The sequence below is a fragment of the Cicer arietinum genome, chromosome 7 (genome assembly GCF_000331145.2).
Source record: "Cicer arietinum cultivar CDC Frontier isolate Library 1 chromosome 7, Cicar.CDCFrontier_v2.0, whole genome shotgun sequence".
NCBI classification, from domain to species: domain Eukaryota; kingdom Viridiplantae; phylum Streptophyta; class Magnoliopsida; order Fabales; family Fabaceae; genus Cicer; species Cicer arietinum.
This window is the reverse complement of record NC_021166.2, coordinates 41142345-41147596: the sequence shown is the minus strand read 5'-3', so window position 1 is coordinate 41147596 and position 5252 is coordinate 41142345. Positions and strand designations below refer to the sequence as shown.

At 34.9% G+C, this 5252-nt stretch overlaps 1 non-coding gene across 1 annotated transcript; it reads right to left on the bottom strand.

The window, feature by feature from the left end:
• Positions 1 to 4483: 4483 nt before the first annotated feature.
• Positions 4484 to 4589, bottom strand: LOC113787907 (small nucleolar RNA R71). The gene has a single exon (XR_003474426.1). It is a non-coding gene; the product is annotated as a small nucleolar RNA R71 (small nucleolar RNA).
• Positions 4590 to 5252: the final 663 nt, after the last annotated feature.

Here is a 5252-nt window from a genome sequence, read left to right as displayed (position 1 = left end):
TTGTTAATTTTATTTGTTTGAGTTAATGAAATCTTTATGTTCTTATTTCCTTGATTAAGTAGAGATTTTTTGGAGTTTTGATTTGTTACTATGTTTTAATGCTGTGCTGAATTTTGGTGAGAAATTTGTGTAGAGTATTTCAGCCATATATGGAGTTTTCGATGTCCAATTGGAGTCAAACCAAGTTTCAATGAAATCTAAGCTCCAAAGTGTAAGGCCCATAGTTTTAAATTCTAATTTATGTATTTTGGTATTGAACTATGAGGCTTTTTAGCCAAGTTATTGATATTTTGTGAGTTTAATGCCCAAAAATATCTTTTTGATGCCCCGATTAAAATTATTCATCAATAAATAAATTATATTAAGTACGGTGAATCTTTTGTCGAAGAATAATTTATTTATGTTACGAAGAATTTAATACCGATCAATTTTGTTAAAGATATCTCGGGTTGCTGAAAATTTTATCTATCAATTGAGTTGCAACGAGAGTAGATATTTTTATCAAAATGGTTTGAGAAGTGATGGGAGGTGATGTGGAAATGATGATTTTTATAAATATAAAAAATATCTAGATATTTAGATATTGGTTTGGTTTAATATATATATATATAAAAGAAAAGGAAAGAACAAACAAAACCTTTCTTCCTTTCGCTGCCTCGCGATACTCCATCTTTCTTCTTCCTCCTCCCTTCATTTTCTTTTGCTTTCTTTTGCTTCAAGAAAAGGAACCCAAGGCTTGGTGGGTGAGAAAGAAAAGATTTCCTAGCTTCCTTCTTCTTCCCTGATTCAAAAACGAAGAAAAACTGTGTTAGGGGTTTTCAAAACCGTCAAACACAAACCTCCACATTTCTTCTAGATCTAAGCTTTATTTCACGAAGAGATAGAAGGGAAAGTTGCTCATCTTCCCTCTACGGTGCTAGTGAGCCAACTTTGGAAGCGACGACGCGAACGAAGTTTTTACCGGAATTAATCGCGGTACCGTAGTCACTTGTTAAAGCTACTATTATGGTAAGGGCTCCTTCCAAATTTTTAGCTTGCGTATAGGATGCTATATGTGTATTTGTGGAGTTGGAATTTGGTGAAATGGATGTGTGATTTTTTGGAAAAGGAATTTAATTCATTTATGTGTGTTTTTGAGGAAATTAAATTTGATGTGTTTGAGGTGTGGTTTGTGAAATTAATTTGGCATGACTTATGTTTGAAAATATGGAAATTTATGGGTGATTGATGATTGAACTTGATGTGGATTTTTATGGAATTTGAATTGATCAAATTTAATGTAAATTGTGGATTAAATTTGATGTGTGGTGGTGGGCACGTAGTTAGACATACCTGACCGATGTTGTGTCAGAAGGATCTTGTCGGGAGCATGGAGATCACCCGAGTTGTATCGTTTTTAGGTAGCATGATCAGATTAGATGGTTGTATAGGGGATAAATGTCTTTCTTTTGTGGATGTATTTATTTCAATTTGGAATACTGTACCTATACCTCATATTGTTAGCTAGACTCTTATTTTGATGGATCCATGTACCACTTTTGATGTGACGTGGGGGAGTTAAAATTCTTGGGCAGTGCTTTTGTCCAGGTGTCTGCCGAGTATACCCCAGAGGTATGAGCTATGTCTGATATGCCTCATATCCACAGTGTATTTTGATGTTTAAATACTTTGGATTTTTATTTCAAAAACTATTCCGCTGCTTGTAAATATATTGTTGACATTTGTCGTTATGTTACGACTTGCATATTTTATCCAAAAGTATTTCTTCCTTAATTTCTGAAATTCGATTTTTGTTTGAAAAAAAAAGGGTTGTTACAATTGTGGTATCAGAGCTTTGGTTTGGATTTCTTTGGGGCTGTAGAGCTTTTGGTTATAGATTGTAGGTTAACATGTAGGTTGGGAGTCGTTATCTGATCATGCATTGGGGTAATTTATCTGAGTTATCACATCAGGGGTAGTTATTATGTGTTGATGTAGTTGAAAGTTAGTTTTGGAATTATTTGAAGTGGTGTTAATACTCTTCTTGATGATGGTTTTATAGGAAAACCATGGAATGACGCTCCAAGAGTCAATGTCAATAGGGACGACCAAATGGCGGAAGCTATGAATAAAATGGCTGCTTCTGTTGCTGCCCAGACTGCTGCAAAGGCTCGGCGAGATATACCTTACCGGTGTTGTGTTAGAAGGATCTTGCGGGGCGCGTGGAGATCACCTGGGTTGTATAGTTTTTTTTGTAGCATGATCAGATTAGATGGTTGTATAGGGGATACATGTCTTTCTTTTGTGGATGTATTTATTTCAATTTGGAAGACTGTACCTATATCTCATATTGTCAGCTAGACTCTTATTTTGATGGGTTCATGTACCACTTTTGATGTGACGTGGGGGAGTTAAAATTCTTGGGGCAGTGCTTTTGTATAGGTGTCTGCCGACAATACTCCAGGGGTATGAGCTATGTCTGATAGGCCTCATAGCCCCGGTGTATTTGGATGTTTAAATACTTTGGATTTTTATTTCAAAAATTATTCCGCTGCTTGTAAATATTTGTTGACTTTTGCCGTTATGTTACGACTTGAATATTTCATCCAAAAGTATTTCTTCCTTAATTTCTGAAATGCGATTTTTGTTTGAAAAAAAAAAGGCTGTTACACATAGCTACAACTTTCATGAAGCCACCAGAATCCAATTTAGACTCAAAAGATGATCAAAATGCAGAAAACGTCAAACAAAAGAAGTTGTGTGCCTGAAGCGCAACAGCTGCGCTTGAGGCGCATTTTTAGTATTTTACCACTGTCGAGATGCGCTTGAAGCGCAAAGCATGTGCCTAGGGCGCGTGGCACACGCCAGCATTCATTTAAATGCATTTTTTTTTTCACTTTCTAGGGATCTTTTTGACTATTGGGAAGTTTGGAGACTTGGGCCCTAGCATAGAAACTGAAAGACGACCGTTTCTAACACAATTGGAGTAGTTTTACCAATAATCATTCATGAATCTTTCTTGTAATCTTCTCTAATCTCTATCTTTTCTCTCTCTGTCATGAGTAACTAAACCCTATTTATTAAGGATGAGTGTAACCAGATGAAACCCTTATTTTTCTGATTAGATTTCTAGTTATATGAATGAGTTTATTGAATTATTTTTCTCATATATGTGTTTAATGCTTTTTATTGCTTGATCAACATTAAAATGTTATATGATTCGTATTTTGAAACGAAAGTGGACTCTACGAATGCTTGAGATGAGAAATTCATGAATTTGTAGTCTAGGGATAGATGCAGATCATGAAACCAATTAAATTAGTTGCAAAAGCAATAGTTTAAAAGAGAATTCCTTTACGGTAAGACTTAAATCTAATCTTAAATTCATTAAGGAATTAAGGGTTACTTTGGAATTAAAGGTTGTGTCACTAAGACATTAGGGCAAGAATAATAAAGAGAAATCGGTAATAACTCCATAAAGGAATTCAGTAACTAGGATCAAATTAGATAGCAAAGTTGGATTCGAAGTGAAACTCATTCCTGACATTTTTCTTATTATAAAGGATCAATTTTATTATTGTTGTTAATTTTAAATATTATTTCATTCAATTTGGGAACTTTTTTATTCAATTTTAGTAATTAAATATAATTCGATAGTAAAACTCAATCCTTGAGTTCGACATTCGGTATTACCGTTTTAATTATTACTTGCAACGATTAAATACAGTCTCTGAAACGCTATCAAGTTTTTGGCGCCGTTGTCGGGGATTGCCATATCACTATTGAGTTATAATTTATTTACTTAATTGAAATTTTTTGCTCTGCAATAAAATTTTTGCTTTTATTTTATTTTTAATTTTGAAAAAAAAACAATTTCTATTTTTAAAACTGTTTTATTTTTACTTAATCATTTATTTTTCTTTATTTTAAAACTGTTCATTACTTACAATTTGTCTAACCTTGTATGCGAGGTCAGTCCTCAGCTGAACTTTTCTTTGATCCATAAATTGAAAAAACTGCGAAAGCAAATCGAGAAGAGGTTCGATAAAGGAGACAAAGGGAAATACAATTAATATTAGAAGAAGAGGATTTGGGGGATTTCTTCATATTTGCGGAAATGGCGGATCCATTATTACCTGAATGTACCCTCAGAGAGTATGGAAATCAAAATAGAAATCGTGCTCGGATGGCCATCCATAACCAACCGATTACAATTATCAAGTTTAAAGCGAGTTCCGCTCTATTCCGAGAGTTGAAGGAGGTTCATTTTTCCGGTGAACATAACGAAGACGCCAATAGACACCTCAAGAACTTCTTTGAATTATGTGAAATAGTGAAAATGGATGGTTGTTCTGAAGAAGGCAAGAGATTGAGATTATTTCCATTGTCATTGAAAGATGATGCTAAGAAGTGGCTTAACTCCTTTCCATCCAGTAGCAAGACCATGTGGGATGATCTTGAGGATAAGTTCTTAGAACAATACTTTCCCCTAGTTGTGTTCGTTAGAAAGAGAAAAGAGATTTCCAGTTACAAACAGAAAAAGGCGGAATATCTTCATGACACTTATAAGAGGTTCAAGAATTTACTAGCAGGATGCCCCAATCATGCTTACGACGACACTTCCAAGATGCAAATATTATGTAATGGTTTGAGGCCTAGCACTATGAATTATGTTGGATGCTACCACATGGGGTTATTTGAAATACAAGATCGCATCAGAAGCATGTAAAATTATTGAGATCATGGCATCAAATGAACAAATGATGTTGTATGAAAGAGGTGGTGGGTCAACAAGTGATATATTGGAATTGAATGTTATGGATGTTGGGTTGGCTCCGGGCATGTTGCTCTCAAAACAGATAGAAGATGTTATCGTCATTGAGATAAAGAAGGAGATGGCAGCCCTAAATATACAACCTCAAGTGACCCCTGTCAAATTATTGAAACATATTGGTTGTAACTTTTATGGGGGAGCACATAAAAATGGGACTTGTGAAGCACTTGATGAAAATGATATAGAAGAACTAGAAGAGGTGAATTTTGTGGGTAATAACGGGAAGCAGAACAATCCCTACTCTAGTACGTACAACCCTGGTTGGAGAAATCATATAAGTTTTTCTTGGAGAGATCACCAGAGTGGATCTTAGGGTCAATAAGGAGCTCAAGCAAATCAAGTTCCACCTCGAAAAGCTGCTTGGGATAGTGCTATGGAGAAGTTAGTAACAAGCACAAGTTATTTCATTGTTCTGCTTAGAGGAAATGGTCACACATAC